The 12157-nt window shown below is 43.1% G+C and overlaps 1 protein-coding gene across 1 annotated transcript in view; it reads right to left on the bottom strand.

The window, feature by feature from the left end:
- SAMD12 (sterile alpha motif domain containing 12) overlaps nt 1-12157 on the bottom strand; it is a 1313302-nt gene that overhangs the window by 1222096 nt on the left and 79049 nt on the right. The gene's annotated exons all lie outside the window — the stretch shown is intronic.

Below are 12157 nucleotides of genomic sequence, written 5' to 3'. Positions count from 1 at the left end.
AAAAATATTTGTAATATATGTATAGCTAAAATTTAATGGAAGAAGACATGGGCAAATAAGTGTCTAAATAAAGTATTAGCATCAGCAGAGGATTGCGGTCGCGTGAGTTATAGTTGCCTGCACTAACTATAACGGGGGAATTTCATTGGTTTTTATGAGTAAAATCTCCAGCTAACTATAACATGTGTGAAACCTATGGGTTTTTCAGTGAATTTGCAAGGTTTTTTAAATGCTAATTCCTAACTATAACGTGTGTGAAACCTATGGTTTTTTCAGTGAATATATATATATATATATACATATATAAACATATATATAATCTGCATATCTATATAAATACAAATATAAATGCATGCATACATATACATATATGCATGTTATGTACATGAAATTTTGAAAAACACTAATAAAAGCAAAGCTAAAAAGCCACCTAATTACAAACAGAATTGCTTTAACTTAAACGAGGGCGAGACCTATTGCATTTTCAGTGCTTGTTTACTTTGTTTCCATCAAGAAGGCATTCAGATGTGACACATTTGCCATACATTCTGAATGGTAGCACTCTAGTTCCTCATTAGATCACTGTAGTAAAGCTACTGCTCACCAGGGAAGTCTGCTGCTGGTATTCAAAGTGCATGTTTCAGTCTGCATGTCAGAACTTTTTAATGAAATAGAAGAGGATTTGATAAGTCAAAATGTGCCCTAATTTTTCTTTCTGCAGCACTAATCATAATTTCTATGGCAAAATGAACCCCCTCATTTTGTTCCTTTGCAAATTAAAAGTTTTCAGTGTTACCACTTTATTCCAATCAAGATGGCTTCAGGTGTGCCATACTTTTGTCATAAGTAAGACTGTTAGTGCTCTAGTTGTTCTTTAAAACACTCTGGGATTTCTGTCATTGGGCTATACTTGGGCTACATCTCGGTGATATTTGTGCTACATTTGGGCTCTTTTGTCTCAGGTGGCCATCTTGGGAGACGTCTTATGAATTTTCCTAATTTCCTCATTTACTACAGTCTCCTCAGTAGGCATACTGTCAGTTTTATACTTTGATTCAATGAAGCAGGCATTCAGATGTGTCACACATTTGCCATAAATTCAGAATGTTAGCACTCTAGTTGCTCATTAGATCACTGTAGTAAAGCTACTGCTCATCAGGGAAGTCTGCTGCTGGTATTGAAAGTGCATGTTTCAGTCTGCATGTCAGAATTCTTTAATGAAATAGAAGAGGATTTGAGAAGTCACTCAAAATGTGCCCTAATTTTTCTTTCTGCAGCACTAATCATACATTCTATGGCAAAATGAACCCTCTCATTTTGTTCCTTTTTAAATTAAATGTTTTAAGAGTTACCACTTTATTCCAATCAAGATGGCTTCAGGTGTGCCATACATTTATCATAAGTAGGAGTGGTAGCGCTCTAGTTGTTCTTTGGAACACTCTGGGAAGCTGCAGTAGAACACAAAGGAATCAACTGACAGTCTCTGCCCTTGTTGGATGTACATGTTTTACTGAGAATGTCAGACTTCATTCTCACATGACTGAGAAAGATAATGTGAATTTACAGAAAATATGCTCTCAGTTTAGCTTATAGATCACCTTCCAAACCTCTGTGGCAAAGCATTTGAAAATAGTTTTCTCTCAAACATGATTCACGATATCCCAGCAGAAGGCTTTTTCACATGGTAAAATCACCTTAGAACATACCACAATTCCTAATATGAGTATGGTACCATCAACAAATGATTTATAATGTAACTAAAGTCTTAAAACCTTCTATTAACTGCAATGCTTTTTAATGAGGTGCTATCATGTATATTGGTCCCAAGATGGCTGCCAACACTTCTTGGATGAAGTGCTGACAGCCAATCAGATCTCACAATGAGATGTGTGGTTAGGCTCCGCCCAGATATATATGTGATTTTACTTTTGATTTTCTCAGGAACTAGTGAACGGATTTACACCATATATGCAAAAGGCACGTGCCTGACCTGAGGACTACCTCTTTGCCAAATTCCAAGTAATTCTGTTCAGCCGTTCGGGCTGTACCTTCGACTAAAGGTCCTATGGGAAAATGCATGGGGAAAACGCATTTTGGGACCCCCCTTTTTTCTCAGCCCCCGCTTGACGAATCACCCCGAGACTTTCAGGGTAGGAGCTGAGCGGAGCGCCCCATTAGTTTTGCAAATTTCACGAAGATAAGTCAACCGGCGCCAAAGTTATTCAAAATAGAATTTTCAGATTTCCTATGGGAACTCGGTCCTAACTATAACTATCTACTGGCGACCGCCAGTAGAATGAATATATATATATATATATATATATATATATATATATATATATATATATTCACTTAAAAAACCATAGGTTTCACACGTTATAGTTAGCTGGACATTTCACTCGTAAAAAAACAATGAAATTCCCCCGTTATAGTTACTGCAGGCAACTATAACTCACGCGACCGCAATCCTCTGCTGATGACGTCAGATATTACATCACTGTATTTAGGCACTTATTTACCCATGTCTTCTTCCATTAATCTTTAGCTATACATATATTACAAATATTTATTTTTCATAAAGACACATATGTCATCAGTGATGTAATATCTGACGTCATCAGCAGAGGATTGCGGTCGCGTGAGTTATAGTTGCCTTCAGTAACTATAACGGGGGAATTTCATTGGTTTTTTACGAGTGAAATGTCCAGCTAACTATAACGTGTGAAACCTATGGTTTTTTAAGTGAATTTGCAAGGTTTTTTAAATGCTAATTCGTAACTATAACGTGTGTGAACCTATGGTTTTTTCAGTGAATTTGTACGGTTTTTTAAATGCTAAGTTATGTATTTATTAATTATTTTTTTTTTCAGGTTTTTCACCGTGCGCGCACCGTGAAATTTAAAAAAAATAAATAAATCGCGAGGTGCACACACCCTGCGCGCACGGAGCGCTTCACGGTTCGCAGTTCGTGCCGTGCGCGCAGGGTGCGCGCACCTCGCGATTTTTTAAATATAAAAAAGAATGTTTTTTCCTCCCTTGGGGGTCCTTCTGTGACCCCCTGACCAAGGCTAGGGGGTCAGTAACTGTCCACTCTGCCCCCTTTTCACGTTCTCCACCTTTTTTTTTCACCCCCTCAGACTGCGAGAGACAAAATGGCGGCCGACACTTCCTGGTTTCGACCGATTCGAATGTTTACCGACATCTAACAACCAATCAGAATTGCGCTCGCGCACGGCAGGGTGCGCGCACAGGGCTTGCTCGGTGCGCGCGTATAGATATTGATATGCTTTTAAATGCTATTTTCTCAGGAAATACTGAACAGATTTACACCAGACCTGCAAAGGGCACTTCCTTGACCTTATGACTACCTCTCTGCCAAATTTCACGTAATTCTGTTCAGCCGTTCGGGCTGTAGCTGTGTCTAAAGGTCCTATGGAAAATAACATGGGGAAAACGCGTTTTGGGACCCCCCTTTTTTCTCGGCCCCCGCTTGACAAATCACCCCGAGACTTTCAGGGTAGGAGCTGAGCGGAGCGCCCCATTAGTTTTGAAAATTTCGCGAGGATTCGTCAACCGGCGCCAAAGTTATTCAAAATAGAATTTTGAGATTTCCTATGGAAACTAGGTTGTAACTATAACTATCTACTGGCGACCGCCAGTAGATAATATACTCGGCCGGTGAGTGAGCTTTGGACTGTATGTTTGGACCAGTAGCAGGCTCTGGTCACCAACACCCCCTCTCGGTCTGGTGTGACGCATATCAGCCAGCAAATATGGACTTTGTACTTTAATACAATGCGTCACCCCCCCAAGCGGCTGTATTACCACTAGGTTTCACTTTCTGCACGGGGAGAGAGGCTGTAGATGCTACTACGGGGGAATCAGCTGGTCTCAACTTCATCATCTAATCCCCACTGTTTTGAGGCTGTTGTTGAGTAAAGTCATGATGCCAATTTGTTTTGGGACGCCACTTGGTGAATGGTAAACCCCTCACTGCACGGGTAACCACATCGGGACTCAACTTACCAGCATGCAGCGGAGCAATGATCAGCGCGAGGAGAGTTGCAGCGAAGCAGAGGAGGAGCTGATAACATCTAGAGTTTGGGGCGTGGCTATTACACCACCACGAGTTTTAAATCAGCTCCAGTAGAAAGAACTGACTTTTGAAACTGGGCACTGAGGAAAGCCTCCACGGCTGAAACGCGTCTGCCATAACGTTTCTTTCTTTCTGCACACCACGCGCTGTAAAGACTTGTTGAAATAAATCCAGCCGTTTAAAATCCTGTGATGTGTCGGGCTCATTTGGACGGTGAGTGAGCTTTGGACTGTATATATATATATATTCAGTGAAAAAACCATAGGTTTCACACATGTTATAGTTAGCTGGACATTTTACTGATAAAAAACCAATGAAATTCCCCCGTTATAGTTAGTGCAGGCAACTATAACTCACGCGACCGCAATCCTCTGCTAATGACATATGTGTCTTTATGAAAAAAAAATATTTGCAATATATGTATAGCTAAAATTTAATGGAATAAGACATGGGCAAATAAGTGTCTAAATACAGTATTAGCATCAGCAGAGGATTGCGGTCGCGTGAGTTATAGTTGACTGCACTAACTATAATGGGGGAATTTCATTGGTTTTTTATCAGTAAAATGTCCAGCTAACTATAACATGTGTGAAACCTATGTTTTTTTCACTGAATTTGCAAGGTTTTTTAAATGCTAATTCCTAACTATAACGTGTGTGAAACCTATGGTTTTTTCAGTGAATTTGTACGGTTTTTTAAATGCTAAGTTACTTTACGCCATTCGTGGCGTGCGCGCCCACTTAACGCAGTTCGTTCCGTGCGCGCACGGTGCGCTTCGCCCACTTTACGCAGTTAGTGCCGTGGATGGGCCATGTACGCACGATGCGCTTCGCGCACCGTGCGCACATTGAGGACATATTATGCGCTTCGTTGTGAAAGGTAAGCTTTTAAATTTTCTACATATGCAGAAATATGCCATGCACAAACGGTGCACTTCGGGCACCATTTGCACACGGGGTGGGGAGAGTGTGGTTAATTTTTTTTTTTTTTTTTTTAACATACGCGTAATCGGCGATTTTTCATAAAAAAATAAAAATGAATTTTTGGCCTTGGGGGATCTTTGGGGACACATTAATCAAGGCTAGGTGGTTAGGAGCTGTCTAAACAGTCCCTTTACATGTTTTTTGCCTTTGTTTTTCCTCCCCCCCTCAGAGTGCGAGAGAGAAAACGGCGGCCGCCGCTTCCTGGTTTCGAACGATTCGAATGTTTACTGAGATCTAACAGCCAATCAGAATCGCGCACGGCACCGTACGCGTACGGTAAGCTTACCGTAAGCGCACGGTAAGCGCACCGTAAGCTTGCTCAGATATATATATTGATTTAAATGCTATTTTCTCAGGAACTACTGAACAGATTTACACCAGACCTACAAAAGGCACTTCCTTGACCTGAGGACTACCTCTCTGCCAAATTTCAAGTAACTCTGTTCAGCCGTTCGGGCTGTAGCTGTGTCTAAAGGTCCTATGGAAAAATGCATGGGAAAAATGCGTTTTGGGACCCCCCTTTTATCTCAGCCCCCGCTTGACGAATCCCCCCGAGACTTTCAGGGTAGGAGCGGACCGTAGCGCCCCACCTATTTTGAAAATTTCGCGAGGATTCGTCCACCGGCGCCAAAGTTATTCCAAATAGAATGTTGCGGATTTCCTATGGAAACAGGGTCCTAACTATAACTACCTACTGGCGACCGCCAGTAGATAATATATATATATATATATATTCACTGAAAAAACCATAGGTTTCACACACGTTATAGTTAGGAATTAGCATTTAAAAAACCTTGCAAATTCACTGAAAAAACCATAAATAATATATGTACTATATCCTGCATTATGGAATGGTTATTTTTTTTTTATGCATTTTTTTCCGTGCGCGTACGTCATAAGTACGGTGCGCTTACGTGATACGTACGTGACGTACGCGTACACGCATGCGCGTTGCGCGGAAGCAACGTCGCGGTTACGAAGGGGCGTGTAATGCGCATGCGCGAGTGCGTCTTGCGTCTTACGTACGCGCTCCGTAAGCGCTCCGTAAGCGTCACGTTTGCGCATGCGTACTTGTTTCCGAGCGCGTACCGTAAGCTTACGAAGCGCGCACGGTAGGTCATGTGATCCACAAAGAACACTTTTCATTGGTTGAAACTACTTTCAGTTCCAGAAACTTCCCACACCACACCCATTCCCCTCATTACTGCTTGAGATCCCCTAGGAGAAGGAGCTGAATTGACATTGAGATACAATGGCAGAACAGCAGACCTCTTCTGAGAGTGAGGCTAGCAGCACCACCATCATCCAGAGAAGGAGGAAACAAAAGAATTCTTTTGTATGGGAGTATTTTAATTTTCCAGAGGGGGAGAAAAAGGTCAATGCTCCATTGGTCACTTGCACACTTTGTGACCGTGTTTTATCTAGAGGAAATCCAAGGAAGAAGTATTCCTTTGGAAATCACTCTATGATGAGACACCTTAGGGATAGACATCCCAGGACCTTTGCTCGACATACTGGAGAAAACTCTTCAGTAAGTCACCAGAGCCCAACCTCAGAAGCTCAGCCGAGTACATCATCGGCAGCTCAGCTGAGCCCTTCCTCTGAGGTGGGAGCATCACCTTCTTCATCTCCTCTGGACGTTAACCCTCGATTTGGGAGGGTTGCAATGAGGTGTACAACGTGTTGTGGTCCTATTGTTTTTGGGGAGACCAGTGTTTCCCTTATTAACAATAAGATAGACCAGCACGTTTGTAGACGCTCATAATATTCCCATTGTTTCTTTCCTCCATCCCTGTATGAACCCAATGGCTCTTTTAAGAGCCAACCTTACGTCACAATTTTTTTTATTTTTTTTTTAAGCTTTCCTTTTTGAAATTTTTTTTTTGCCGTGCGCGTACGGTACGCGTAATTACGCGAAGTTCGCGGAATTTCTCCGTTTACGCCGTGCGCGTACGCTACGCGCATTTGGCGATTTTTCGAAAAAAAATAAAAATTAATTTTTGCCCTTGGGGGTCCTTCTGGGACCCCCTGACAAAGGCTAGGGGGTCAGGAACTGTCCAGCCTGCCCCCTTTTCACGTTATCCACCTTTGTTTTTCACCCCCTCAGACTGCGAGAGACAAAATGGCGGCCGACACTTCCTGGTTTCGACCGATTCGAATGTTTACTGAGATCTAACAACCAATCAGAATCGCGCTCGCGCACGGCACCGTACGCGTACGGTAAGCTTACGGTACGCGCTCGGAGCGCGCCCATAGATATATATTGATTTAAATGCTATTTTCTCAGGAAATACTGAACAGATTTACATGAGACCTTCAAAAGGCACATCCCTGACCTGAGGGCTACCTCTCTGCCAAATTTCAACTAATTCTGTTCAGCCGTTCGGGCTGTAGCTCGGACTAAAGGTCCTATGGAAAAATGCATGGGGAAAACGCGTTTTGGGACCCCCCCTTTTTCTCAACCCCCGCTTGACGAATCCCCCCGAGACTTTCAGGGTAGGAGCGGAGCGGAGAGCCCCACCTATTTTGAGAATTTCGCGAGGATTCGTCAATCCGCGCCAAAGTTATTCCAAATAGAATGTTGCGGATTTCCTATGGAAACACGGTCCTAACTATAACTATCTACTGGCGACCGCCAGTAGATAATATATATAACCGAATCTCCATAGTTAGAGCATTTTTTGTTTTCCTTAAAACTTTGGTGTTGTTTGATGAATCTTCATGAAATTTTCCAAACTAATTCTTTGTTCATATCAGCTCCTATGTTGAAAGTTTGGGGGTGATTTGTCAAGGGGGGGCCGAGAAAAAATGGGGATCCCATTGCGTGTTTTCTCCATGCAATTTCCATAGCAAACTTTAGACAAGGCTACAGGTCGAACGGGTAAACGGAATTACCCCAAATTTGGAAGGGAGAAGGGCCTTGGTCTAGAAAGCACGTTTTTGTTTATTTGGTGTGAATCCGTTCAGTAGTTTTGGAGAAATATCGAAATTTACAGATATCGATATTTGGGATTTCTGCCATCTGATGCGTTACGAGCACGAGCTTGTTGGGTATTGGCTGTGAACGGTTGCAACTAGGAAGTGTTGGCAGCCATTTTGTGATTCCGTTGAAGTGAGTAAGGGGAAAAAAGGGCAAAAAAAAGTAGGAAAGAGGAGTGTAGGAGCGCTGTGAGCTCTGTGGGGTGCTTAGGGTCTGCTATACAGGGAGTGTGAAGCGAAGTATTCACCCTTACCGGTGTGAAAGTGCTGTTTTGCCCAGAGTGAGATGGTGCTGAGGTGAGGAACCGTGGGCTGATTGCTGTAAACTGATGTGCTCTGGGCACTGTAGCATTCTGGCCGCTGTAGCATAGCTGTGCAAGTGGTGTTAGTATGCATTTAGACTATAGCGCTGTGAGCTCTGTGGGGTGGTTCGGGTGTGCTATACAGGGAGTGTGAAGTGAAGTATTCACCCCTAGAGGTGTGAAAGGGTTGTTTTGCCCAGAGTGAGATGGTGCTGAGGTGAGGTGCCGGTACACTCGGGGATGAAACCGTGAGCTGATTGCTGTAAACTGATGTGCTCTGGGCGCTGTAGCATACTGGCTGCTGTAGCATAGCTGTGCAAGTGGTGTTAGTATGCATTTAGACTATAGCGGGAGTGGGAAGCAAACTACTCACCCCTACCAGTCTGAAGACTGGAATGGAGTGTTTTAGCAAGCAGGAATAAAGAAATAATCATGAAGAATATAATGCAGAATGTTGCAATGCCACAGAAGACAAATGGCGAAATCAGGTTTGTTTAAGAAAGTGGCTGTGTGTAATAAAGCGATGGAGTCTGCAAGTTATATAAAAAGTGTCTTTATTTAAGTGCCATAAATGGACCCACTGGTGCAAGAGCTAAGGCATTTAGCTGAGGCAAACTCCAACCACTTCTCTTGTATTCAAACCTAAGCTCCTGCATCAGTCAATTCCACATTACATGTTACAGTTCCATGTGACATAAACAATACCTATTAGACATGAACGACTGTAAATTGTATAATGAAAATAAAGGTAGGATACGATTACCACACTGTGCCAACCAGTTCCTAAACAATGCCGTGTTTTTTTATCTTGATCGCCAGCTCGTGAGCAGAGGCTGAGGATGAGCTAATTTGTGTGAAAGAGCTTCGTGGATAACAGGCAGGCAGAGAGACGTGTGCACAAAGAATAGACATGGTTTCAAAATGGTTGTCGGGTTTAGGCTAATTTAGCAAGTAAATAGCGTATTTGCGTAGGCCATAGATCTCCCATCCCTGGTTAGGCTGGAGACGTAAGGGGCAATAATGAAAACAGAGTTCAAATGCCTAAGCATACTTAGAAAGTTATTATATGAAAATAGTTCAATTGAAGTTTATTAAAAAAATGTATAGGAAAAAGTCAAAAAAGTTGGAAAAAAACAATCCAAGAATAAAGTGAATTTCTTACAAGTTTTGGAGATTGCAGTCCGGAAGTTCTTCAGTGGCTTGAGATGCGTAATGTTCCAAGAGGCGATTGTTGCCATCGTGTGAGAAAAGCGAAGCGATCCAATTCATATCCTCGAAGGGACCGTAATGTTCCTAGAATGTTGGAGCGGCAATTTGAATTGGCAGGCAATCTGCGATGTTGTCAAAGGTCGCACATTGCAGGAGATCTTTCGCGGCTGCGCAAAAATCCCATTCTGCCAGGATACCTTTTTGTGTTGCATCCGCCATTGCTGAACAATTGCCTGAACAATCAAGTTCATGGTTTTCAAGATACTCCATTACCTGCCTGATATCGGGAGCGATTGTTGGGATGTTGGCAAGGCATAGATCCATTCGCCAGTCGAATGGGCAAGTTTTGCAATAAAAACATGGTTGCACGCAGATTGCATATGTGTAAATAAATGTCATGTTGTAGCTGGCTCCGATAATAGATAGAGGCAGGCAGCCGAAAAGTTGTTCCATTCACGGTATTGATGTAGCTTCGCGTAGAGGCGTATTCTGTTGGACATGCTGGTTACCACAGCGAGCACAGCCATTTTTTACAAGCAAAAATAGTAGTAGGATGGCTGCAATCAGAGCGAGAATTATGGGCGCTGTTCCTGTTATTCCAGAGATGATCAAATGAATGAAGTCTGGTATTATACCAAAACCAGTTTGAAAGCCTGTGACAAGGCCGGAGACAGTGTTAAAAAAGTGTGCCAGAGCTTAAATGTCAGATGTGTTGAAAATTGTGTAACAATTCACAAAGTGTAATGGGAGGTTCGTATTTAAAAGGGACTGTATTTTACTTGAAGTTCGTGCTATCTGCAGTCGATAAATTACTTTTGCAGAAGTGAGGGACACTTCTGTTTGAAACAAAAGCGCTTTCAGTTTGATCAGTTTAATAAAATCTGTTTTCAAAGTAGGTATTGAAGGCCAAGTTGAACTGTGGGAGTTACTTTGTGTGGGTGGGAATAGACATTGCCACAGGAAGTTACTCGGTTTGAAACAGTAAGGACATACGGTATGCCAGCTCACATTCTGTAGCAGTCCATGTTATTAAGAACCAGATAACTGCCATTAGAAAGCTGTGTGAACGTTGGTCTGATTGTTGGAGTTGGCATGCTTTTAAGAAAGCACGCAAGATTGGGGGCTGTAAGCTTAGAAGCGTCGTGCAGTTGGACATTCTTGCATAGTAATGAATGACTGCCATTGTGGTTGCACTTTTCACCTGTGAGAAAAACTTCTGTATCCTCTTTAAGACAGTGATATGTAAATGGGAGAAACCACTGCTCGTAAATAAACGCACTACCTTATATAATCACATACAACATGACAAACAACATGTACACTTAGCAGACACACCGACACTACGTACTGTGGGAACCGTGGTTAGCCATGTACACAAATCAAACATGGCATAGCACCTCTGCCACAGAATGCAGAATGTGGGGAAAGATGGGAGAAAAGTATGTGCGAAGGTGTCAAGTGATTCTCGATTATAAAAGTGTACAATGCAAAGTGTTGAGGGGATGTGCCGGACAGACTTAAGTATGCAGAGCACAGACATGTACATGTCAACATTCACTGATGGTCTATTGAGTGAAGTGGACAGTGGACGCAAACATGATAGTACAGTCTTCCCTAAGATTATGAAAACATAGCGTGTACGTGCCCCCTCTCCCCCCCAAATCTTTCGCGTAGTGGCTTGGCTCGGCGTACGCAAGGCTAGCGTACGGGTATGAATAAAAGGCACGGTTTTCTGGGTGTGGTTCTCTTCCGGAATGGCGAACATGTCTGCCAGGTCTGCGCAGCTTACACCGCTACGAGGCTGACGCGATGAGTGAAGGTGGCTGCGTGAATAATGCTCTCAGCCTGCTGGTACCCAGAAACCGTCATTGCCGCTGCGACGCACATATGCCCCACAGGTCACCTTTCGACACCGCCATATGTGAAAGAGGGCCCACCACTTGCTGGCGGATGCATTTGGGCCGAGGTCTGCGAGCTCGCAAGGCTCCTGAGATCAACGCTGGCTACCGCGACACAGGCACACAGCACCCAGCCTGAGGCCCAACAGTGGAACGGTGTCTTGATCCCAGAATGGATGATGTCCGATATTACCTGCTGCTTGGTTTTCACACAACTCCCTCCGTTGAGGTGCATCACACTCTGTGCTTCCGTAGCTAACTGCTGCACATGATTATTGGGCTTGGCTGACTGCATTCGGTGGAGTACACAGCGGTACAGCAGGTCCGAACAGTGAAACGGGGTCTTGATTCTATGATTGAGGATATCAGAAGTTAAAGTCTGTGATGATTTGTGTGTACCCCCTCCGATCAGGTACAACCAACTCCGTACTTCCGAATCCAATGGCACGTGGCTGTGAGGCGTTAATGACCACTGCCTCTGGCCTACACTGCGGTCAGCAGGGCTCACAATTCAGATCGAGTGGTGATTGTTTAATTACATAATCCAGTAGGCAAATAGGTACAACGTCTATTGAAATATACATAATATCCTTTTAGTATACTTGCTTGAAGACATTTTTTTAGATGAGTTATAGATTTAGTAAAATTACCACATTCTTCTTGGTAGTGGAAAAGAACACTGAATAACAG

Source organism: Triturus cristatus, chromosome 5_1 (assembly GCF_964204655.1).
Source record: "Triturus cristatus chromosome 5_1, aTriCri1.1, whole genome shotgun sequence".
NCBI classification, from domain to species: domain Eukaryota; kingdom Metazoa; phylum Chordata; class Amphibia; order Caudata; family Salamandridae; genus Triturus; species Triturus cristatus.
This window is presented reverse-complemented; position numbering and strand designations above follow the sequence as displayed.